The sequence below is a fragment of the Callospermophilus lateralis genome, chromosome 2 (genome assembly GCF_048772815.1).
Source record: "Callospermophilus lateralis isolate mCalLat2 chromosome 2, mCalLat2.hap1, whole genome shotgun sequence".
Lineage (NCBI taxonomy): Eukaryota > Metazoa > Chordata > Mammalia > Rodentia > Sciuridae > Callospermophilus > Callospermophilus lateralis.
In genome coordinates, this window is record NC_135306.1 from 138,460,178 (window position 1) to 138,487,322 (window position 27,145).

The window sequence follows — 27,145 nt, forward strand, 5'->3', positions numbered from 1 at the left end:
GAATTAATTAAGACATGCCATGCACATAAGTTAATGCCCTGTACACAGTTAGTGTTAAATAAGTATAACATCAATACATTTTTTGCTTATTGTGTTTTTAGAGTCATCCAAATTATACATTTAGTTTAGATCACTTATTTTAATCATTGTGTAGCATTTACTGGGCCAGTATACTAAAATGTATTTCTCCAGTCTTGTGTTGATGAACATTTAAGGTGTTGTCAATTTTCAGTATTATAAACAAATTTTCTTTTTTTTATTTATTTTTTTTTAATTTTTTATTGATTGTTCAAAACATTACAGAGCTCATGATATATCATCTTTCATACATTTGACTCGATTGGGTTATGAACTTCCATTTTTACCCCACATACAAATTGCAGAATCACATCAGTTATACACTCACATTTTTACATAATGGCATATTAGTGACTGTTGTGTTCTGCTACCATTCCTACTCCCTACTATCCCCCCTCCCCTCCCCTCCCCTCCCATCTTCCCTCTCTACCTCCTCTGCTGTTGTTTAATTCTCTCCCTTTTTTCCCTCCTCCTTTCCCCTCACAACCTCTTATAGTTTTGTGTAACATTGAAGGTCTCCTACCTTTTCCATATGCTTTCCCTTCTCTCTCCCTTTCTCTCCCCCCTCTCGTCTTTGTTTAATGTTAGTCTTTTCCTCATGCTCTTCCTTCCTGTTCTGTTCTTAGTTGCTCTCTTTATATCAAAGAAGACATTTGGCATTTGATAAACAAATTTTCAATCAATATTCTTGTACGTTTTCTTGCACATAGGCAAATCTTTCCGTCTTATGTGAAAATGTGGAATTACTGTTATATATTTTTTTAATATATTTTAACTTTCTTCTGACTATCATACTATGGTGTGTGTGTGTGTGTGTTTCAGTATGTTTATGTGCACAAATTTTATCATTTCCAGCAGATCATAAGCTCCTTGAAGACAGGCCTAGTGAAATTCAATCTTTCTATGATTCAGCTGGCAAATATTCATTTAGCACTCAATAAAGGCAGCATACAGGTCTAGGTGACAGGATGCAAACGTTAAATGGACTAGGTTGTCTCCTCAGGAGTATTTATGCTATTGAAATCTCACTCAAGACACAGGTAGTCAGCATTGTTTTGACAGAGGGGGAGGGAGCTGGTTTTCATTGAATGTCCGTGATGGATCAGGTACTGCATATATACTTTCATTCACTTGTTAGTTTCGTGCCACTTGAAAGTTCCTGGGACTACTCAGTAATCTTGCTGAATCCAGTTTCCTCTAGTGAGAAAACATTGTTTTGTGCTTAAGAGTACAAACCTGAGTTCAAATCCTAGCATCACTACATGTTAGCTAAATCAACTCATACAAAGGATTTAACTTCTCTAAATCCCTGCTCCCTGGATTGTAAAATGGTGCTAATTGTAGAATTGATCTCAAAGGGGTTTTGTGAAAATTACAGGAGAAAATGTAAGTAAAGTGTTTATCCAGCATCTGACACATAAAAAGTACTCAATAATTGGTGGCTATAATGATGATCATGTTGATTCTACCATCTACTAACCAAAAGATAATGTGCCTTTTTAGAATTTATCATATCCAGGAAGTCGTTATGAATTTTTTACATTCATTGCTGCTATAATCAAATGAGTTATAATCAAAGTATCTAATTTAAAGTTTTAGACTATTACCAGTTTACTACCTCTCTTATACAAGTGTATATTCACAATGCATTTGATCTCAGCCTTGCTATATTTACAGAATGGGGAAGTTTTGTTTTGCTTTTAATGTTTTCAACTAACAGATTTTGTTCGAGAACCGATAATTCATCTAGACTTCCCTCTGGACACTGGGGCAGGCTTCCAAGTCCCCTAGCTCCATTGGCAACTACACACCTCAACCTCTAGAGGGAGCTTAGAGGGTATTTGAGTCCATTTGCTGTGACTCCAGGCAAAACCCCAACCTGAAAACATCACTATTGTAAGTGGATCCTCAGAGAAAAATTCCAAGATCACTTTCCAAACTCAACTCAGACACTGCCCAGACTGCTTTCTTCTCATGCATACTTAGTTTTACTAGAATTGGGTTTCATTCCAGAATGATCTCCAGCTCCCCATAGTGGCCCCTCCTAGGAATTTTTCTTAAATTAACCAAGTGTGGGTGGACTCATTATTTTTTGCCTGCCCCTGCATCCTTCTGCAAGAAATAGGTATAATACTTCACAAATAATAAGCTGCAGCTGAACTTTAATCTGCAGGATCCATTGCAAAATGTTTGGAACATTCCCTAAGAAATACCTTCTAGGTTTTTTGACTGTTTTCTTTTGTGTTGCAATCTTCTACTTAAGCAATATACTGCTTATTCTTGTACTGGAATCAATTCTGTAACAAAATGTATTTACCCTCTCTAACAACTTCTTGCTGCCAGACACTTGGGAAATACCTGATAGGTACATTTGTCATAATCCTTTTCCTAGCAGGACAGAAAGAATGATTCTAGGACCCTCATTGTCTTTTAGAAGGACAGAAGACAGATGAGAGCCTTTCTCAAACATCTGGAGGATCATCAATTAGTATGGAAACTTATTTTGCTTGGTTCTAGAAGTCGGACCAAGGACATATTAAGTGGAGATTATTTTAAGATCAACTTTTGCTCAATGTAAAACAAAACAACCCACATGCATGTGCGTGTGCGCGCGCGTACACACACACACACACACACACACAAACACACAAACTTTGTTTAAAAAAAAAACTAGCTTCTGTATCTCTGGACATGTATGCTTTAAAGCTAAGAAAAAATCTATTGAGGATAAACAGAGGGGATGGGAATAACTTCCAACTCTTAGATTCTATAAATCTCTTATTAGAAGGACTTACTTTCCTAGCTTGCCTTTTTTTTTCTGATGATATTCACTTAGCTCTTTTTAGATGTGCTCCTTTAGTTGGGGGAAAAAAACCCTATGTCTCTCAACTCATTGGTTTGTGTACAGTTCTGTGGAATCAGAGAGGAGGGATGGTTAATAATGTGCATGATGAGGAAAGGAGAAGATGAGGCTAGGGAGATTTCTCAGACTTGAGAGCATTGAAGGCTAAGAGGAGTTAGAGAAAGTTGGGAGTTTCCAAAGGGAAGCTATGAAAAGACCAAAGAGCCTGGTTCATTCAAAATGGTAAGGGTAGAAATAGAAGTTAATAAGAAAAGATGATATTCAAAGTATCTAATGGCCAGTGTGGCATGGATCTACCAACCATAATAGAGACCAGTTGATTCAGAGTGCTATGGAATACCAGCTAAATATCAGTCCGGCCACTAAGGCTAAAAAAGCAACTTGTGGTCAGAATATCCCAAATAAGGAGTAGCACAGTTACATTTGTATTCTACAAGGATCTCTCTTGGGGAGGACAGGTTTCTAATGGCTATGAATGTATTAAGTCAATAGAATTTATTTAGCAAGTTGTTTCAAGAAATAATGCTGAGTTTAATCAAAAACTCAGCTCTGAAAATAAGCCTGTCCTTCATTCCAGAACAACAAGAATAACAGCAACAAAAACAAACCCCATGATGTGCCAAAATGAAAATCAAGTTGTTGGCTTCCAAGAAATGCAACCCTATCTCCTTTTCTTGCTGTTGGTGACAGAGTGGTTTTAGGGCAGTGCCTGGTTTGGCATTGATTGCAGAGTGAATTTGCTGAAAACAGCAACCTCACATATTTATATTTCCTTCTTCTTGTGACACTTGGATTCGAAAAAGAATTGGGGTTGATTAAGACAGAAAGAGTAAGCATCAATTAATCCAAAGCCAGATTTTTCCAAACATAAGGCCTCCAAATCAAAAACAGTGAACCAACCAAAGGCACCGTGTCATCCACTGAAATCCCTCTACTTCTATGTACTGGAAGAGTCATCAGCACTGGACTGTGGGTCACTTTCTAGTGTATGATGCAGGATTTTCCCATATCCACAGGAGAAAATGAGTCCTAAGCTGCATCTAGTGAAAATGAAACATTAGGGTTGTCTGAGATATTTTGGGGGACTTTCAAGCTCTTGGAAGAGAGAAGAGGGTCTGCATAATGGATTATGAGAGTACCCAAAGCTACTTGAAATAGCTTCACCTGAAATAGGCCACCAATTGATTCTGAATGGCATTTGTGTGTGTGTCTGTAGGTAGCACCCTCATCCCCTTGCTGTCCACAAAGAGAAATTTTTGTACGTTCCTGAGATATTTTCCCAAACTCCAGTTCAACCCGGCTCATCAAAGGCCCCAGAAGAAAATGGTATAAGCCAGGTATGTGACCATGGGCAAGTTACCTCCTCACCAGTAAAATTAATCCTCAACTAATTTATAGAATCACTGTCATAATCCCATAAAATAATAGAGATCAATGGGTAGATAAACTGATCATGTGAGGGTCACGTGATATTGTTATCTGCTCAGGTAGCCTTGGGGAAGGAGGAGAAGTGGATTCTCCTCTCATGGATCTGATTCCCAGGTTCTTCAATGGGAATTATGTATGTGGGCTTCAGAAGCTCTGGGAAAATAGGTGGAGTGGAGAAACAGTCTGGAAGATCCACAGGTCTGTATTAGGGGAAAATAAAATCAGGAAGAGAAAATCATTGAAAAACAGAGACTCGAAAAAGAACAGAGGTCTTTGGAGTCCAACTGTCTGAATTTCAGTCATTGTTCTTTCCCCTTTGGCTATATGACTGGGGAAGTTACTTGTCTCTTCCATCTATAAAGTAGGCATGATTTTTAATAAATATATTTTAAAGAATTGTTACCAAGATTTAAATAATATAGTTAAATAGAACCTAAAATAGACAGCAACAATGAATAACAATTACTGAAGACCACTGACTTTGATGTAATTCAACAAAAAGTAATTTTCACAGAGAAAATGCAAGTCATTGATTGTTAGGACTAGAAGGGACTCAGAGTTCCTCTGAATTAATAGATAAGGTAGCTGAGACCCAGAGAGACTGGTCCAGAGTCACATAGCTATTGGAGTCAAAGCTGAGTCCAAAAAATCTTCTACACCCAGAGTAATTTCTTCTACCACTTCTGAAATCCTTTCCAGGACCAATACCTGGTCAGATTCTCAGCTTGAAGGCCTCATGACTCAGAAGCATATTCAGTCTTGTAACTATGGAATAACAGCATGTACAAATGCTCCAATGGGTAATGAGTGATGCAGATGAGAAACTCTGCAGGTACAGTTGGGCCTATGGTCCTATCCATCAAGAGATGGATAAACAGACCAAATGTCCATCAACAGGTGAATGAGTAGATAAATAATTTGTAGTATATATGGGGATATTACTCCACCATAAAAGTGAATGGAGTACTAGAGAATGATATGACATGGATGACCTCAAAAATATTGGGCTAACTGAAAGAAGCCAAACACAAAAGGTTACATATTATACAATTCCATTCATGTGAAACACACATAATAAGTAAATATGTAGATACAGAAAATAGACTAATTGTTGGTAAGGGGTGGGGGCTGCGTAGAGCTTAGGAAATAAGAATCAGGAAGCAATTGATGACTAAGTAGAAAGTTCTTTGGAGGGTAATAAAAGTGTTTTGGAACTAAATTGAAATTGTAAGTGCATTGTGAGTTGCACTAAATGCTACTGAATCATTTACTTTAAAATAATTGATTTTAAATTAAAATACAGGTTATAAATTGATTCAGTTTAAATTACAGTACCAGTATATAAATATTTAGCAATAATTTTCTAACTGCTTATTAAGATGTGATTTCTAGTCTAGAGGTTTGTATTCCAGATCACTCACACTCTGTGATTCAGTTTCCTGATCTAAAAATGGAAATAATATCTGCCTCATTCATGTGTTGGAAAGATTAAATGGGTTATAGATTTAAATTGATGTAAATATATTGATATCAATTTACATGTATCTAAATATATTTATGATTAAGCATGCTTATATGATTGCTATTTACCATTTATAAATTCCCCACATTTATACTGCTTGCAACAAAATAAGCAGTTATAATAGACAGAGAGCATTAGTTTTATGGGGAAACCTTCTTTGTTCTTGTTTTCTTCTCGCAGATAGCCCCTATGTACCAGGGTATACTTTCTTGCTCAAAGGCATTTTCCATGCAGTCATTAAGCCCTCAGGTAAAATGAACATGCTGTGTCTAAGCATGCATGTATTCCAGCATCTTCATCACAGTGCTCAAGTAGGGTGGACAAAGAGCTGACAGAGATCTATTCTCTAGGACTTCTAGTGTCTTCTTTCCCTCCCAACAAAAAGTGTGTGGCTCTCATGGTTGCTACTTCCCTTCATTCCTTTGATTAGTCACATGACCCCAATCTATCCACGAAGCATATATGGAAATACATGGAAGTATGTGAATTTATTTAGATAGCTATTGTCTCTTCTACACTGTTTGGGGATAGTTGAAGGAACTCTAGGCCAGAAGTTCACTGCTAGTTGTGCCCTGGCCTTGTAAACTTGTTCCTTGGAACTGAGCTCCATATTTTGATTTCAGCTCCTCTGGGTTCGTCTGGCCATGTCTCTGCCTTGGTTCTGTACTTCAGTTTTTTGTTTGTTCGTTTGTTTTGTTTTCTTAGCTCTAATAAGTTATTCATGACAGCAGGAAGTGCTTTGATTCATTGTACACAAGTGAAGCACAATTTTTCACTGCTCTGGTTGTACATAAAGTAGAGTCATAACGTCTATGCAATCATACATGTACCTAGGGTAATGATGTCAATCTCATTATAGGGTCTTTCTTATCCACATAACCCCTCTCCTCCCCTCCCTCCCTTTTGCCCCTACCAAGATTCCTCCGCTCATCCCATGCTTTCCCCCATTATGGATTAGCATCCACTTATCAGAGAAAACATTTGGCCTCTGGGTTTTGGAGATTGACTTACTTTGCTTAACTTGATATTTTCCAACTCTATCCATTTAACTCAAATGCCAAAATTTTATTCTCTTTTAATGCTGAATAATAGTCCATTGTATATATATACCACAGTTTCTTTATCCACTCATTTATTGAATGGCATCTAGTTTTATTCCACAGTTTAGCTATTGTGAGTGGTGCTGCTATAAACATTGATATGGCTGTGTCACTGTAGTATACTGTTTTTAAGTCCTTTGGGTATAGACTGAAGAGTGGGATAGCTAGGTCAAATGGTAGTTCCATTCCAAGTTTTCTAAAGAATCTTCATACTGCTTCCTAGGTTGGTTGCACCAATTTGCAGTCCCACCAGTATATGAGTGTGCTTTTGCCCCCACATCTTCACCAACATTTATTATTGCTTGTATTCTTGATAATTTCATTCAGACTGGGATGAGATGAAATCTCAGCGTAGTTTTGACTTGCATTTCTCTAATTACTAGAGATGTTGAACATTTTTTATATATTTGTTGATCAATTGTATATCTTCTTCTGACAAGTGTCTGTTCAGTTTCTTAGCCCATTTATTGATTGGGTTGTTTGATTGTTTGTTTGGTGTTAAGTTTTTTGATAGAGCACTGGAGATTAGTGCTCTATCTGATGTGCATGTGGTAAAAATTTGCTCCCATTCTATAGGCTCTCTCTTCACCTCATTGATTGTTTCTTTTGCTGAGAGAAGCTTTTTAGTTTAAATCCATCCCATTTATTGATTCTTTATTTTATTTCTTGCGCTTTAGGAGTCTTGTTAAGAAAGTCAGGGCCTAATCCAACATGATGAAGATTTGGGCCTACTTTTTCTTCTATTAGGTGTAGGGTCCCTGGTCTAATTCCTAAGTACTTAATCCACTTTGAGTTGAGTTTTATGCATATGTACTTCAGTTCTTATGATGAAGAGTCCTACGCTGAAATGCAATTTCAGTGGTTTCTCTTACTCTTTGCTTACTTGATCTGTTGGCAGCACTTCCATGACCTGATGTCAAATTCTCTGATCTAAATATAGTATACAGACTGTGTAAAGACCTTTTCTGGCTCTCGGTTACCAGACCTTCCCTCTATTGCCTGTAACTTTGCTGTTCACAATCTGGCCTGCTCTGGTTTGGCCTATCCCATCACCACACAAGACCTGGTCTATCAAAGGAAGTGGAAAAGTAAGAAAAAGATAGGAAAGCAGAGCAGAAAAGAGGCAAAGTTATATAATCAGTGGACATTACACGGAATGGGGATCAAGGCTAAACTCCGTCATTTCTTACTTACAAGACCTTTGCCAAATCTGAAATTCTTTGTTTCTTCATCTAGAACATGAAAAATGTAGACCATATTATCTTTAAGGTCCCTTCTGGCCCTGGCAACTTATGACTTTACATGAAGAAGAAATTGTCTTGAAGGCTCTTGGACTCTTTGAGGGTAATGGATAAAGACACCAGCATGAGCACTGAATGGAGCTATTTGTCTTCTTCTCCTTCTATTTTGAGTGGGGATTATTTAGGGGTAACTAGTCTGTATAAGTAAATATTTTCTTGGGCTTTCCTGAATAAATCCTGAAACCTCTACTTTCAAAATGGAAGAAGGGGAGAATTAGCTTTAAATATATTCATCTGAGCATGATGAAAGTATTAAAATTGCATAAGCAAGAAATTTATGGAGCACTTTTTCTTCTGCTCATTTTTTCAATGGTCAAAAGAGACTAAAATTCAGTATGTTCTCAAATTAACTAAAGAAACTCCTTGTCAAAGTCCTCTCAATCCATCTGGTTAGTATTATTAAAGCATTATGGGGTGTATGTGCTTTCCATTGGAAAAAAATGAATAATCCCTTCAAATATGTCATTTCATAGGTTTGAAATATGAAGGCAACTGTTAAGGGAGCTATCAAAGCAGTCTGAAGTACAGTGTGAATTATCAAGGGAAAAATATAAAAGAATTTTCAATAACTGGAGGTTCAGATGATTCTAATGCCAAAGGTTGAGATTGTAAGAACATTTCTTAAAATCCTTAAATCCTTGTTGCATGGAGGCCTCTGAATCCAAAAGGTAAACTCTGAAAAATGTAGACCATATTATCTTTAAGGTCCCTTCTGGCCCTGGCAACTGGACCATATTAAAGTGTCTGGGGCCTCGTGCAGGGAGGGAGCACTTGAAGGTGCCATTCAACATAACGATCCCCCTAAACACAACACACTGGAAGCTTCTCTTCCCGCTGTGGCCTTTTGTTCAAAGAATATTGAGGCCTGGGCCAACTATGCCCCAAGCACTTCAACCCAAGTGAGAAAACCCTTTCCTTTAAGCAGGATGTAGTAGAAAGAGTATACTTGAGTCCAGATAGATCTTAAACCAGATTTAATTTCCTAGCCCTCCCACTCATGGTCTTGATGATGATGGGCCACAACAGTGCCTGTTTCACAGGAGTTATTTGATACATCTCTCTTGATCTGACCTGTTGACCCACAGAAGTTACTATACCAAATCATCAGTTTCCTTCTTTTATGATAGTGTTTAAGGGTGGACTCTAAAGGGAGACTAATTGGGGTTAGATCCTGACTTTACAAGTACTTTACTCTCTATGTTCAATTTTTTCATCTGTCTAGTGGAGACAACTATAGTATCTAGTCATAAGTTAAAAATGCTTAAAACAGTGCCTCATACATACTAAGCCATGTTTGTGTAGAGAGATAGATAGACACACACATACATAGATATTTTTAAAATAAATGAGTATTCAGCAACTCAAAATGGATCAAAGACTTGGGCACTAGAACAGAAACCCTGTACCTAATAGAAGAAAAAGTAGGCCCAAATCATCACCACATTGGCTTAGGAACTGACTTCTTAACAAGGCTCCTAAAGCACACAAAGTAAAATCAAGAATCAATAAATGAGATGGATTCAAACTAAAAAGCTTCTCCTCAGTAAAGGGAACAATCAATAACATGAAGAGAGAGAGCCTACAGAATGGAAGAAAATCTTTACCACCTGTACTTCAGATAAAGCATTAATCTCCAGGATATATAATGAAATCAAAAAAACTCAACACCAAAAAAAAAAAAAAATAAGCCACTTAATAAATGGGAAGAGGAACTGAACAGACATTTCACAGAAGAAAAAAATGTGATTGAGCAATAAATATTTGAAAAAATGTTCAACATCTCTAGTAATTAGAGAAATGCAAATCAAAATTAAGATTTCATCTCACTCCAGTCAGAATGGCAATTGTTAAGAATACAAGTAATAATAAGTGTTGGCAAGGATATAGGGGAAAAGGTTCTTTCATACATTGCTGGAGGGGACCCACAAATTGGTGCAACCACTGTGGGAAGCAGTATGGATATTCCTTAGAAAACTTGGAATGGAACCACCATTTGACCGAGCTGTCCCACTCTTTGGTCTATACCCAAAGGACTTAAAATCAGCATACTACAGTAATGCAGTCACATCCATGTTTGTGACAGCTCAATTCACAATAGCCAAACTATGGAACCAACCTAGATGCCTTTCCACATATGAATGGATAATAAAGAAAATGTGTATATATACACAATGGAATATTATTCAGAATATTCTGAATATTATAGAATAGAAAGGGAAGTAGAATGCATCAGACAATATTGTCCTATGTACAGATATGATTACATAACCTGCATGATTCTACATCATGTACAACCAGAAGAATGAGAAGTTATAGTACCTTTATGTATGATGTGTCAAAATACATTCTACTCTCACATATAACTAATTAGAACAAAAATAAATAAATGAGTATTCTGTAAGTTTCTAACACTTTGAAAATATTATACTCATGACAATTTTACACATATATTTCTTATTTTAACTTTGCTCATTTTTTATTATTTTGTTTACTTCTTTTTATATATTTCCCTATATTTTAAGTTTTCCTATATAAATTGCATTTTTATATGTGTAGCCCTTTCATTATAAGGGCTCAACATCCTCTTAAGACCTCTATGGAAACACACCAAATTCTCTCTATTGTTCAATTCTTTATAGCACCAAATATGTTCATGGGAGAGCCTCTTTGACCCCAACTTCAAGACCCCTGCAGAGACCACCTGGCTTGGCCTGCCTAACCCCCCAAAGAAATCTGGCATTTGGATGGAGAAGCTCACTGCTGACTTTTTGTCATCATGATCTTCTCCTTCTATCTTTGGGGACTACGAGCAGGGTGTAGGAGGTGATTTCTCTGTTGCCCTCCCTGCGGTGGGGCTGGGATTGTTCCTCACTAGAGAGATAAAAAGTCTTTGAAACTTGACATTTGGAGAGTACACTTTCGATGAGAATTCAAGCATCTCTTCAATTTACTTGTGTTTTGTGAGTGGGTGAATACGTGGGAGTAGAGAGGGAAGGGGGGCAATTTTTATGGACAACAACATAGCCATTAAATATATGAAGATAGCAAAAAAAAATTAATTGCAAACTTGATGAAAATGTAGCAAGATGGCTACTTATGTACTGATAGTGGAGTTGTAAATTACTCCGGTCTTACTGAAAGTGTTTTGGCAACACCCAGAGGGACTTAAAAATCATTTACATCTCTCCAGAATGTAAGCTTCATGAAAGCAAAAATATTTCAATGGTTTTTCACTTTTTTGCTTTCTACTGTATTGCCAATTTGGAATGGTGCCTAGCACTTAGTGGGTGCTTATGAAGAATTTGCTGAATTATTGAGTCATTAGTCTCTTAAATCCACTTACAGTAGTTCAACCTAAAAAATAAAATAAAATCACAATTGCAAAATTTCCTGTGTGCTCATCACAACAGAACTTATAATAGTGAAGATCTAGAAATAATTATAATATAGAAAATGGGAACTATCAGATAATAATTTGTACTATTTTTCAGTTTTTAAGAATGTTTTAAGCTGAATTTTTAGTATGCAGAAACATGCTAATCAGATCATTATCAGTGAAAAAAAGAAGCATATGACATTTTGTTTAAACAAAAATTTTCTACTTTTTTAAGCATAGAAAAAAGACTGAAGGAAATGGATCAAAAATGATACAATAATCATCTGTCTCTGGGTGATTTTAAGGTGTGATTATATTTTTTCTCTCAATTTTTGTGTGTAATGAGCATATATTAATTTTAAACTTGGGAGAAACATGTTACAAAGTTCCTATTGAACTTAGGGAGACGGAGACCACACTTGTTGGTTGTGTGTTGAGGTTCCAAAGCCTCTGTAGGGCTCACATGTTATGTGTGAAAATATTGTTTGAAGAAGCATAAAACCAAAGTAGAAAGTGGTAGCTTTTATTCCTGTTCTTATTACTCTTGTGGCAGGTGTCACTTTCTTAGAGTGTCCAAAGCATCATCAGATCTTACTGTGACAGATTTAAAATCCCTAACAGGTTTTGGAATGACACTTTCAGTTCATGGAGGAGGGAGTCTGTCTGTTTTGTGGTGAGTGCCTGTCATAGTGTAGGTGATTGTTCATTTTTGCTGAGTGCATAAAGGAAGGTTGGGTAGTTGCTGATCCTCCACATTCATTTGTCAAGGTAACCATGAACTAGAGAAGAGAGTCATTTTCCTGGCAGTGCTAACCAAGCCACCATCATCATCTCTGTGCAGTTCTTTTAATCTTTTTTCATACACTGAATCCTGTGTGTCACCCTGTCAATGTTACACCGGGTACATAGAGAGGAAGCTGAGGGCAACAGAAAGTTGATTAGTGGTCTTATGGTCATATATTTAGTAACCAATGGAGCCAATTCAAACTCAAGTCTGTTTGGCTCCTAAGCTCTGTGCTTTTCCCCCTCACTGTATCCCTTTCTGGAGGAGTGACTAGGCAGTATGTACTCCTCATCTGAATTGGGGACTTCCTTGGATATTTCATTTTATTAAATTAATTAGTTAATTTTAATTAGGTATATATTATAGCAGAATGCATTTTGACTTTTTGTACCCAATTGCAGCACAACTTTTCATTTCTTTGGTTGTACATGATGTAGCATCACACTATATATGCAGTCATACTTGTATAGGGTAATGATGTCCATCTCATTCTACCATCTTTCTTGCCCCCATGCCCGCTCCCCATCCCTCCCTCCCCTTTGCCCTATCAAATTTCCTCCATTTTCCCCATGTCCCTCCATTATGGATCAGCATCCACTTATCAGAGAGAACATTTGGGCTTTGGTTTTTGTGGGATTGGCTTACTTCACTTAGCATGATATTCTCCAACTCCATCCATTTACCTACAAATGCCATAATTTTATTCTCTTTTAATGCTGAGTGATAGTTAATTGTATATATATACCACAATTTCTTTATCCATTCATCTATTGAAGGGCATCTAGGTTGCTTCCACAGTTTAGCTATTGTGAATTGAGCTGCTATAAACATTGATGTGACTGCGTTACTATAGTATGCTGTTTTTAAGTCCTTAGTACCCCAGCACCGACACAGACATAGACCAAGGGGTGGGATGGTTGTGTGAAATGGTGATTCCATTTCAAGTTTTCTAAGAGTCTCCATACTGCTTTCCAGATTGGTTGCACCAATTTGCAGTTCCATCAGCAATGTATGAGTGTGCCCTTTCTCCCACATACTCATCAACATTTATTGTTGTCTGCATTCTTGATAATTGCCATTCTGAGATAATTGCATGAGGTGAAATCTTAGAGTAGTTTTGATAGAGGAAAAAGTAGGCCCAAATCTTCATCACATCAGATTAGGCCCTGACTTCCTTAACAAGACTCCTAAAGAGCAAGAAATAAAATCAAGAATTAATAAATGGGATGGATTCAAACTAAAAAGCTTCTTCTCAGCAAAAGAAATAATCAGTGAGGTGAACAGAGAACCTACCTTTTGGGAGCAAATTTTTGCCACATGCACATCAGAGCACTAATCTCCAGGATATATAAAGAACTCAAAAAACTTAACACACACACACACAAACCCCCCCCCCCAAAAAAAACAAGCAATCCAATCAATAAATGCGCTAAAGAACTGAACAGACACTTCTCATAAGAAGATATACATTCGATCAACAAATATATGAAAAAATGTTCAACATCTCTAGTAATTAGAAAAATGCAAATCAAAACTACTCTAAGATTCCTTAGATATTTTAGATTGTGCTCTTTCAGTGCTTTCTGTTGTTGCTATCCAAAAATAAGGAACATTCGGCATCTCCAAATCTGGAGGGGAACTGGTTAAAAGGTTCCTTTGTTGCGGGTTCAAGGAGCAATGCTTAGATAATCTGGTTAGATCTGGAGACAGACCTAGTCACATCCAGCAATTGTCTGTGAAAATCCTGTCTTCCCACTGCTTACAATGAGATTCCCAAACAGCAACTGTATGTTTACCTAATTAAGGCCACAGGCTCACACTTCTCTCTCTTCGGATGTAACAATGAAGTCATCACTGTTAAAGGGAAGCAGGTTTTATGAAGTCCCCTTGACCTTTTTGATGGCCTTTGCCTCCTTGAAGATGGATTTCATTTATGTATATTACTCTTTTAAGTGGCATTTCCTCCACAAAGTTCAATAGTCATTCCAATTAAAACCAAAATACCCAGCTCTCTAAGAAACCGACTCTGAGTTAGTACTAGAAACTGAGTCACATGAGTTTGTTTGTTGTTTTATTTTTAACAAACTGACTGCTCTTTAGAAAAAAGCAGCAGCCTAAACGTATTAACCCAGCCACATTCTTGTTTAAGTGACTGAATTCCCCTGGCTCACCTGCCCATCTCACCTACCCTGATACGATACGATAATGATGGAATAGGCCAGTGGAGAAGCTAGATGATCTGAAGAAAAAAAAAAAAATTAAAAATTAAAAAAAAAAAAAACAACATGGAACATGGTCCCAATTCCCAGGTGAATCCTTCTATCCCCTGGACCAGGCAGGGTACCCCAGGTGAGATTTAGTCACAGGGAGTATATTGGTTTACTCAGGCTATCACAACAAAATTTCACATGCTTAAACAAGAGAAATTTATTTTCTCATCACAACACAATTTATAATAGTGAACTCCAGAGGCTAGAAGTCCAAAATCAAGGTGCCAGCAAGTTTGGTTTCTTCTGAGATCTCTCTCCTTGGCTTGCAGGTGGCCACCTTATCACGTGCATCCTCATGTGCTCATTCCTCTATGTTGTCTGAATCATAATTTCCTCTTCTTATAAAGACAAAAGTCATACTGGATTGTGTCACACAGACCAACCCATTTTAACTTAATTACCTTTTTTAATACTCTATATCCAAATATGGTCACACTCTGAGATACTGAGAGGTGAGGACTTCAACTTATGAATTTTGAGGGTACACAATTTAGCCCAATATGGAAGCCCATGGAGAATCAGATAGAAACATATTGCTACATTATGAACCATGAGGACTGATGTCAACAACTCCTCTAGTACCAGAATGGCTAATCTCACCCCCAGGAAAGAGACAGCATCTTCGAGACCCTCAGCACCCCAGCACAGACACAGAGCAGTGTTGAGAAACAGAAACAAGGACCAGCCTCAGTCTCCTGGGCTTGAAATGTCCAAGGCCTGCACCACCGCTCAACACACAAGGAGGAATCATGTCTTGCTTTCCCTCCCTCTGACGTGGAATGTGAATCTATCCCTTCTTTCCACTGTCTCCTCTGCGCTGCCCTAATTTTCTTCCTTCACATGGGCTCTGGCAACAGCCTCCAGCCTCTGCCCCTCCCCCAGCTGTCAAGAACTCATTTAAGTGAAAATTGGGCCATCTTTGCCTGCTGGACTTCCTTCCCCATTGCCTTCAGGGTCATCAGTCTTTCCTTAGATTGTACATGAAGCCATGCCTTAATAGCTTCACAGGCTCCCCAGCGCCTCTAGAGTCAGATGGTTAGTGAGGCTTCCAGGGATCCTTTCCATCTGGTCTGACCTACCTCCAGCCTCCCTGCCTGACATACATAGCCTTGTCAGCTGTACCTCCCAGATGGTTCAGCACCCCAGACCTCCTCTTCCAGGAGGTGCCCTGTGGCTGGTGCCTCTAGGCCGGTCCACTTTCCTTCTGTCTCCAGTCTTGCAGAATTGTCCAAGAATAGGACCCAGTTTTTGTGTTTGTTTTTTGCTAAGCCTTCCCTACGCTCTCCCAAGTCCTCAAGGAGGTTATTTCTCCTATTCCGCCGCCCACAGCACTTGTACATTGCTGACTGAGCTGCTCAGCATCTTGAATTACATCACCTTGTAATTTCTTCACCTCGCCTCACTAGGATGTGAGCTCCTGGACAAAACACTTTCTCCTACCACCTCTATTTGCCAGAGCCTCACAGAGCCCCATGCAGAGCAAGTGCTCAGTGGGTGGGCATGAAATAAGCAGGTAAAGGAAGTCACGGGAATTCCTCCGCTGCCTTGTAGATGGCCCATACTGTAGGATGGTCTGCACACTTGATCATCATACAAGGTCCACACACTTCAGAACCAGGACATGTGGATGCCAAGCAGCAGCAGCATGCAGACAGTTAAAAGTGAAGTTCCTTATTCATATCATTGCTCTGGCAGCCTTCCAAGAAGAGATGCAGAAAATTTTCCAGCAATGGTCAAAAGCTGAAGCAATACAAGTACAAAAAAAAAAAAAAAAAAAAAACCTAGCCCAATATTTTTTTGAACAATTCTCTCTCTCAGACACAGAACAAAACAAGCAAACAAATTTTTTATTCAAACAAAATCACAAATAAGGAATCTGGTATATAAGCCGATATATATTATAAAAGCTGGGTTAAAGCACAGGTGGAAGAAGAAGACAGGTGTGTTACCATGACACACCTTTTCCCACCCCCAACCTGAGAACTCTGTGGAATATCTGAGGATCTACGAGATTTGTAAAGTCAAAATTGACATCTCCTAATCAATTTGTCCAACCTTGGAGCCAGTTTTGTTCATTTATTTATATTCTTTTCCTGCCTTCTGTCTCTCTCTCTCTCTCTCTCTCCCTCTTTCCTTTTTCTCCTGCCCCCACCCCCCCACCCCATCTTACTCAGCTCCTATGACAAGCCAGGCACTACAGTAAAAATAAACAAGGCACAGTATCTGCCAAGAGTCTAAATGGGGACACAGACTTGTAAACAAACACTTGGAGTAAACCTGACAAATATTTTTAGAGCTCCAGGGCTGGGCAGGTGACAGCGAGGCTACCAAGAAAGGAGAGGGCAATGGATTCTCCAGTCGGTATCCAAAATAAGATTGACTGAATCCCCAGACAAGAGCTTTAGTCACCACCCACTGTTGCTGCTCAAGGAATAACTTAGGAAGCTTTTCTGTTAAGAGCCTCTGCACCCGCTGGGGCCTTACCTCCTCTGTTGTCCCCAGCACTGCTAAGTGCACAGAGCAAGCCCTGGGAGGCCAGGGAAGCCTGGGGAGGAAATCCCTCTCCAGTGTTGGGAACACACAGCTGTCACCCCCCCTCACAATGCTCAGGACCAGCTCCTCAGCCAGATTCTTTTGTCCAAGGTCACTGGGGATTTAAGGAGGGCATTGTGCCCAGTGGTCTTTAAATAATGTTGTCACTCATGAGTAAACCTTAGGGAAACCCAGGCATTCTTTCACCAGAAATTAAATGAATTGAAGGCTTTCCTCTGCCCTTCATTTTTGAGTGGACGGATGGGCTGTGGAGAATGTCAGGCATCTGCACTTTGTAGCCTCATTCCAGGCTCCACTGGAGGCTGCCATGTTTTGCCTCCACACTGCCCAAGTCCTGGGACAATGGCTTGCCTGCCCTGCAGCTTGATGTGTTTGCACTTTCTGCTCCAGTGAGCCAAAAGTTTTGAGGTTTAAATGTGTGACTTGATGCTGTCATTTTTCTACTGCGTTTTCCTTTTACTTAGGAGCCCAGTAGGACATGAATTTAGTCACTTTGTCATGGTTTTCTCTGTGCACCATCTGTCATTGTGTGGGCCTGATATTGTTCCTACCTACAGTGCGAGAGCCCCTGGAAATTTCTGAAATAAGTTAACTAATAAGTGTTAATGAACAGTGCTTGTTGTATTACTTTGAGAGAGCTTTAGAAAGGAAAGGGAACAAATGTGTGACCGTGGTGCAGCCTGAACAAGGTGCCTGGCCTCCTGTCATGCTGGCCATGAATTGTGATATTGCTTGTCTCTCTCGACCTCTGGTCTATAACTCCAGTAGGGCAAGACCATGCCCATCTCATGCACTGTCATATCCCAGCTCTGAGCACAATACCTGGTACATCAAAAGACACTTAATAAGTATGTTGAATGAATCCATGAATGGTCTCAGGTGATCTCCTGATGACCTTGAAGAACTAGTATTATTACCTCCTTTTTATACATGAATAAATTGAGCGATTTGGACACTTCTTACAGCTACACAATCATTAAGGCAGACAGCATTAAGCCATGGACTTCAAACAACCCTTGTTTCTGCTTGAACCTGGGGGCACTCATTTTTGACAGTAAAACAGAGAACAGAAGGAAATCCTTTTTTCCAATGCTCCAGGAACAACTCAAGTCATGTTCTTTCTTCTTTGTAAATGAGAGACACATTATTCTCCCATGGTTATGATTGTGTGCCCCACCTACTCTCTCTCTGGCTTTGTGAGGGGGATGCTTGCTGACTCAAATGATGGTAAATGGTGGCCATTCCACCTCCTTTGTAGCCCCATGCAATTAGCTCCCTTCCTCGGGCCCTACTCCTTTATTTGCACCCATTTCTCTATCAGACTTTCATGAATGTACATCCTTGTCCCTGGCCTAGCCTTCCATTCCCTACCCCATTCCCCTCTACTTTTCAGAAAAATAGTACTCTCCTGTTTATCTTCAATCCCTTCCATAATGTTCTCCTAACTCCATCCATCAACTAAAACACTCTGCACCCTGAGTTTACTGCTGCATCCAAACCCCTCTCACGTGGAGGTGGTTTCTCTCTTCACACTCTTCGGCACTCCAAGTCAGGACACAGGTAGGTTTCCTTTCATTCCCCAAGGCCACATTTAGAACTGTACTTCCCATCAACTTCTGCCATAACAGAACTTGCATTTCTGTTCCTTTTTAGAGTTGTGCTATTTAGAGATACCGACATTTTGTCCTCTTTTATTCATTGAGGATTTAGGAACCAACAGATTGACTTTCCCCATCCCAATCCTGCCCTCATCCTGAGTCACTACAGGATCAGTATGACTGATTCTTCCAATACACTGGCCTCACCCAACTCTAATAATTTTCCTTAAGTACTCCCCAGTCAAACCCTAGACCTGAACAACATATGAAATTCCTCCAGGTCATAAATGAGTGACTTTAACAACACATTGTGACCATCTACAGATGCTGCTTGGTCAAAATGGTCTCTCAACTCACGATAGTGGTCCAGCCCAAGCAGCCATCATCCCTATCCACCTAGTCCAGCAGGGTTCCATAGTCCATCCTTCCCACTTTTCCTAACAGTACCCTAAACTTTTTGCCCCTGTGTTTCCCTCATTTCTTGAGAGGTTGGGGGATACCAGGGACTGAACTCAGGGGCACTCGACCACTGAGCCATATCCCAAGCCCTATTTTGTATTTTATTTAGAGACAGGGTCTCCCTGAGTTGCTTAGCACCTTTCTTTTTGCTGAGGCTGGCTTTGAACTCTCAATCCTCTTGCCTCATCCTCCTGAGCCACTGGGATTACAGGCATGTGCCACCGTGTCTTCCCCTCTTGAGGACACATCCTATTAGCATTTAAACCAGCTTAGTTCTCTCCACCTTAACCTACTCAACTTTAGTAACCAGACTTCTTGACTTATGTGCATTTTCTATTTCTATTTCCTCAACTTCTGCTCTTTCTTCAAATCACTCTGGTATAACTGCATCGTCTTTTCCTGGTACCTTCATTTTGCTAAATCCAAATAGAAAGTTTTCAGTTCTCATGTTATCCTGATCTTCCAGAGAAATTCAGCAGGGTTATCCACTACTCCCTTCCTGAAACACTATCTTCTTTTATCACCTGGTGACAACCCTTCTTATGGGTCTGCCTTGTGGCTGTTTCATCTCAGTCTCCTTCACCAGCCTGTCTAACCTTGAAATGCTGGGTTTCTCAAAGTTCAGACTTGGGCTCAGTGCTCACTCTAAGCTCCCCCCAAGGAGTAATATGTCCCCACTATGATTTCAATGGCCATTCCTTTGCTAACAATTATCAAATTATTTCTCTAACCCTAAGATTCAGACATATAGATGTCTACTACCTAAGTGGAATTTCAAATTGATGTCTCAAAGGCAAGCTCAATGTATATAAAGTAAAATTTGAGGTAAGTTTCTTTCCTTCTACTCCCTCCCAAAATAATCCCAGTTCTTATCATTAGTGTCCCATCTCAGTGAATGCCACCACCATCCATCCAATTATGATGGCAGCAATCCTTGACTCATTCAACCCCAAGTCTTATCTGTCACCAGATCCTGTGATTTTATATCTCCATACATCCCTTATCCTATTTCTCTCCATCTGTGTTCTGCCATCCTAGCGCAAGCTGCTATTACCCCTCACCTGGGCTATTGAAAGGAACTCCTAACTTATCAGCACATTCTTAGGCTCCTCCAAAAATTCTTTTACTGCAACTAAAGTTAATTAGGCATTTTCTGTTTAAAACTTTCAGAGACTTCCCATTTCTCTGAAGTTTCAAGCCTCAATCCTCAGAAAGTTTGCACTCACATTGCACCTCTCGGTTTGGTCTGTGCTCCTTCCTTTTTCCAAAGCTTTAAGCAAGGTGTCTCTTCTCCAGCTGGAAAGTTTCTCTGCTAGGGACTGGGGTTGTGACTCAGCAGGAGAGTACTTGCCTAGCACACGTGTGAGGCCCTGGGTTCAATCCTCAGCACCACATATAAATAACTAAAATAAAGGTGTTGTGTTCAATTACAATTAAAAAATAAATATTTTTTTTAAAAAATAATTAAATAAAAATACAAAATTAAATTAAAAAATAAATTTTTTTTAAAAAAAAGAAAGGAAAGAAAGTTTCTCTGCTGGACCCCCCCCCCCAACCACTTGGCCTAATTAACTTTGTCGTTATTGTTATTTTATCTAAATATATTTTATTAGCCTTCATCACAGAATTTTTATTATTATTATTATTGTTATTATTATTGAAAGAACACTCAACATGAGATCTACTCTCTTAGCAAATTTCAAGTGTACAATGCCAGATTTTATTATAGACACTATATTGTATGGCATATCTCTAGAATTTTTCGTAGTGTGTAACTGAAATTTTATACCTATTGATTAGCAACTCCTCATTTTACCTTTTCTGCAGTCCCTGACAACCACCATTCTATTCTTTGCTTCTATAAGCTTGACTACATGAGATCCTTCAAGTATTCCATGCCTATATTTATGTTTCGGTTACTGACTCATTTTGTTGAGCATAATGTCCTCAGGGCTCATCCATATTGTTCCATATCATAGGATTTCCTTCATTTTTAAGGCTGAATGACATTCAATTGTATATACATGCTGCATTATTTAATCCATTCATTTGCAGGGGACATTTAAATTGTTTCCATCTCTTGGCTGTTGTGAATAATGCTGCAGTGAACATGAAATGCTCATATTTCTTTGAGATCTTAATTCAACTCTTTGGCAAATAACTGGAAGTGGGATTTGGATTCCTGGATCATGTGATAGTTTTGTTTTTAATTTTTTGAGGAAGCTCTATAGTGTTTTCCATAGTGACAGCTCCATTTTACATTTCCACCAACAGGATACAGGGTTCCAGTTTTTCCACATCCTGGACAGCATTTGTTTTTTGTTTTTTGTTTTTTATAATAGCCATTCTGATAGGTGTAAGGTAATATCTCATTGTAGTTTTTATCTGTGTTTCCCTGATGATTAATGATATTATCTTTTCATATGTCTGTTGGACATTCATGTGTCTTTGGGAAAATGCCTGTTCAATTTCTTAACCCATTTTTAAATCAAGTTATCAGTATTTTCGCTTTTTTTTTGTCATTGAGTTGAGCTCCTTACACATCTTGTTTATTTTCATTCATTCTCTATATCATCTTTCTATTGTTTCCTTTGCTATGCAGAGGTTTTTTAGCTGATGTCTATGTGTCTGTTTTGGAAGACAGATCACCCTGCAAGTCTCTGAGAATATCGACATGGCTTTCTTCAGAGTAGACAATGCCAATCTAGAACAGCAGAGCACACTTGCAGGGATTCCAGTAATTTTCCTGGAAATCAAGTATGGAAAAAAAAATGATTTAACTAAATGCAGATAGTCCCTAAGCATACAGGTCCCAGGGTTAATCATGTTCATAAAATGAGAAACTTTTTTAAAAGACACTCAAATGTATTAAGTGCAAGGATTAAATTTTATCTCCTCATCTCAGGAAGGAATTTGAAAAACAATTCAATTTTGATTATATAAACCAAGAACTGGTAATAAAAACAATTCACATGATTTGAAACTCCACATTTTCCTTCCCTTTTCTAACATAAATCTAATTTAAATGGAAATGTCATTTAAATGCATTCTTGAACTTTCAATTTTTAGTTCAGTCTCCTTCGAGTTTCTCTCATTAATTATAGATCTGCAACAGGTCACCATCACCAGTAATCAAGCACCCAACTTTAAATTCCAAAGAAATGGTATTCCAATTCTGAGAACAGACTGAAGATAGAGGTTGGAGAGGGAAGAATCAAGAGGAAGAGGCATCCTGAAACCTGAGGCTTCAATTTGTGTGTTCTGCCCAGTGCTCAGCATGTAGTCAGGGCCAGTCAGAGCTGTGTTTATTGGGTGCTTTGGGCATGTGGGCCACTAACCAGGCACATCACACAGAGGGAACTCGGCCAGTCCTCAGGACAAATTTTGAACTAGATATTACTATCTCATTTCTATACCTGATGAAATTGAGGATCAAAGAAGCTAAAGAGAGTTGTTCGTGATCCCACAGCTGGTGGGCCTAAGTCACAATTTGAATATCAGGACCAATTTCAAGGCCTATTCTCCCTTCTCTGTGGTCTACTGCCCCTCATGGGCATGTCCCTGCACACCTGAGCTCCAAACAAACAGATAAGTAAACAAAAAATTTATTTGTGCAAATCTGCTGAGCACGCCAACCTGCCAGGCCAATAGTGTCAAATTAATTCTTAAATATGAAGATATGTAAAGAACGTTGGTTTGAATTAACAGTTGGCAGACTAAAACTCTATGGAGGTAGGAACCAAATATATTTTGTCTTTCATTTTATGCCCAGTGCTTGCTAGATGGACTGCTCTCAAAATATACTCATTAAATGAGTGATTACATCAATGATTTAATGAACCAGCACAGTGAAATGGAACTCAAGATTCAAGTCTCATTTCTCACTTTGCTAGGGCCATGATCTTAGGCAAATTTTAAAAATTCTCTTAGCCTCTGTTTTTCTGATCTGCAAAATGAGGATAATGTTTTCACAGCCTACCTTATAGGGCAGGGATTCTAATGGGTAGCAAAGTTTGGAAACCACTATCATAGGAAATAAAATTGTTTTGTAGACCCTAACAAGGCAGTGAAATGGAAACAACTCTCTTGTCATGTATATCTAAAAAGAACAAATTAAAAAAAAATTTTTTTTTTGATGGAAACAACTGTAACAAGCCAAGTCCAAAATTGACTTTAGACCTTAGAATCCTGCCTCCTGGTGTCAAGACAGAAAGAAAGACTAGTCACTCTCATCTGTGTGCCACAGTGGCCATCTATTGCCACATAAAATGACCTTCCTGGTTCATCTGGTAAGGTGACAGAGTTGACAGAGTCAAGGCCCAGGAAAGCAAGGATTTGGTCAACATTCAGGCTGGGAGAGTGCAACGGCATCTGTGGACAATCACCCTGTCAGACGAGCTTGCCCTTGGCCATCTTACATCCTGTTCTGGCACCCCACCCACTCATCTGCACGCACCAGGCTTACATGTACAAATCCTATTCTGAGACCCTCCCAAAGCATGTCTGTTTGTTTTATTCCTTCTGGTGGTAGTTCACTTTTTGACCTAATCCTCCCGGGCTGGCCCATCAAAGTGCAGTTGTGATGTTGGAGGAAGGAAGCTGCCTCCCTTGTTCTCCGCTGCTCCCCTGTCCATAACCTTCCTCTGCTGTTACCCTGTTGAGGTTCAGCTGAGTCAAAGGGCCAGCAGGGTGCCAAGAACAATATTATCTAAATTTTAAATAATAGTCTCTTGGGACTAGAGGGTCACGAAGCATTTAGACTGTCACAGGGAAATTTGCCAGGAGAGTGATTCATAATCTTTCCAACTATCCACCTCTGTTTCCTTGTTGGGTAAGGACAAAATCCTAGTATTGCCAAGTATTTAAGAAGCAAATTCTTCTCTCTTCCATGCTGATTCTTATTCAACAATTTTGCATAAACTAGTCTTCCAAAGGCAAAAGAAAACAATTTCAATAGCCACTATTCTCACATGTGTTTGAATGGCGTTTATTAGCCACTTGCCCTTGGCATGTCATTGACACATCCAAATTTCAATTACCTCTTCTTTAAATGAGGACAATAACACCTGCTCTGTCTAGAATCAAATGACATAAGCCATATATAAGAGCATTTTAGAAATAATAAAGCAGCAAAAATATGCAAGGTATTTTTATCATTGGCAAAGATACTGGGCAAGGCACGTAGCCATTTGTGTAATGAATTTTATTTTTACGAAACACGTGAGTAAATAATGTGGAATGCAAAAAATTGTCCACCACTTTTTAAAAATTATAATTATTTGCATTTTCCCACCAATGGGAAATTCACTTTGATTTATATGCTGCATGAGGCACAACCTTGTTAATACCAGTATTTTGCTGAGTGAGGTTTTAGGAGCTGTCTGGAGAAAACAGTGGCAGCCCTGGAATCTAGCAAAGTACCCAGCCCTCTCCTCTCTGCTGGGAGAGGAAGACATTTGGTCAGAAGAGCAGCCTGAGCCACCAGAAATACAAAACCAGGATTGGCAGTCTTCTCATTCTGACTAAGGAGGGTACTGCGAGGACTCGAGCAGGGTTGTACATATGGCCCTGGAGTCCCCCTCAGCATTGCTTTACTGATCCCCCAGGTGTGCAATCTCTTTGGATTAAAATGAAGCCAGAATTGTCTGTTTCCTTGTTGGGTAAGGCAAAATCCTAGCATTGCCAAGTATTTAAGAAGCAAATTCTTCTCTCTTCCAGGCTGATTCTTATTCTCCCCTTCTTTCTCCACGTGATTATTGAAGCTTTTCATCTGAGTCCTGAAGCACAGATGTCTCCATTGAGTGGGAGCAGGGGAGGGAACAATCCTGTCCAAAAAGTGGTGGGGTAAAAAGCATTCCATCCTCGGTTCCGCCAAGACAGGAATCCTGGAGATTTGGTTGCCAATTTGAGGGAAACATGGCAAAATTAGACTCTGAGCATAATAAGATTAAATCAGGTTTAAAAAAAAAAATCCAGCCCAGCTAGTCCCAAATCTAAACAGTATCAGTATCAGAATCATCTAAAGGAATTTATAAAGTTATAAGGTTCTCTGATTTCCAAGACTGATGTCCAATCTTTGAAGCTGCTTTCAAGTACCTGATGGTCTACCTTGGTTATCACACTAAATAAAGCAAATTCTTGTTCCATCCTTCACAGGAATTTCTGGCTCCTCCTTCCTCCTCATAGGTTTTAATTGCATCTATTTTTGCATTTAGCTATTCTTTCAAAAAATTTTCCCCCTCCTTAATTTTAAATCACTCACAGTGAAAGCTGTGCTTCAGAAGCTTCCCCACAGCCTCCCATCATTTTCCTTCTATGGCTTCTAGACAAGAATCCCAAACTCCTTGGAAGGTCTCTCCTGCCTGCTGCCACCCAGGTGCAGCTGCATGTTCTCAGGGCTTATGCCTATCATTAAGTTCATCTCTAGCCCTTATTTCTCCAGCTCTCCGCGGCCTGCTCCATAAAACAAATCATCATTCTCTGCATCAAGGTAAATCAAGGTGGCCCTGTTATGTGGGCCGCAGGCAGGAACCAAGGTCAAGGTTCTGATTCCTGGTTCCTACACTTTCCCTCAGGCCATGCTGGGAATGAGCCCCAAAGTGGCAACAATCTGCACTATCCAGGATAGTATGTGTTCTTTATATTTAAATTAACTAAAATGAAAGAAAATAAAAAGTTCGGTTTCTCAGTTATACTGGCTACATTACAAATACTCAATATCTAGATGTGACCAGTGTTTGCTTCATGGTACAGAGCAAATACAGAACGTTTTCTTCAGCACTGAGCAGACAAAGTGTACATAAAGTACCGAGGGCAGGTTGCTATTAGCTTGCCATGGGAGTGGTTCATCTGGGGCCTCCAGAGAGCTGGAACTTTCCATGTCTTTTCTTAGGTTCCCCATCTAGCACATAGGAGACTTTGAATAATTTTTGTTAAATGGATGAATGAATTCACTCCCCTGGCAACATGTGTGTTTATTGAATGCTTACCCTGAACCAGTTACTGTAACACGGTTCATTGATACTACCTCTGTCCTCAAGGAAGATACTGTTTTAGCAGGGAAAATGGACAAGAAAGGAAATAAATACCATCAAGTATTTTGTCAATTATGCTAATTTCTTATAGTCCTTAACCTAGAGCAATCTGAAACTGATAGTCACAGCCTTTGAAAGATAGTTTTTGGGTTTTTTTTTTTTTAACTACATCTTTGAATGTACAGGGAGATTTTAACATCCATGTTTCCATTTGATACAGCAACCCAGTGAAGACAGTACTCTCAGAGAGGTGAGGTAATTTCTCCAGAATCATACAGCCCATGAAGAATCAAATGTAGAATCTTTGTCTTCGGTTCTCTTCCCTTTCCCCATCCTGCCTGTGTGAACGCAGTACCACTACCTCCTGGCTCTAACTCCTCAGACAGAAAATAAAAATGTTTCTCCCAATAAGAAGTGAATTTCTGTGTATATCATATCTGGAAGGTCACAGGCAGGCTCCACACACATGCAGCCCATGGCACCAGAGCCTAGACTTTGAGCCCAAGATTGGGTTGGGCCTTGTGTAATGAATAGAGTCTCCTCTGTGGAATTTACAATGTGTTTCTGGATCTGTGATTTTGCACCTGATTGCAGAAGTCTGTCTGGGAGGAAAGCTATTCTCAGGTCTCTGCTGGCAGAGTCTTCCCAATACTTGTGTTTCTGAGACCACCATATATTCATTCCAGGAGTGTGTCCAGGGCCTTCATAAACCTGGGATTCAGAGAAAGAGAAAGAACAGCAGTTTCAGTAATCCCACTTCCTGTCTCCATCCAGAAATC

General features: G+C 39.2%; 1 protein-coding gene across 2 annotated transcripts in view; it reads left to right on the forward strand.

Annotated features, from left to right (window-relative positions):
* Me3 (malic enzyme 3) overlaps positions 1-27,145 on the forward strand; it is a 194,142-nt gene that overhangs the window by 48,011 nt on the left and 118,986 nt on the right. The window contains exon 1 of one of the 2 annotated variants that reach the window (XM_076846551.2): positions 4,171-4,278. The exons of the other annotated variant lie outside the window; for it this stretch is intronic. The gene's annotated coding sequence lies outside the window, so the exon portion shown is untranslated. Of the gene's footprint in view, positions 1-4,170; positions 4,279-27,145 lie in introns of those variants that run through there. 2 annotated transcript variants of the gene reach the window in all.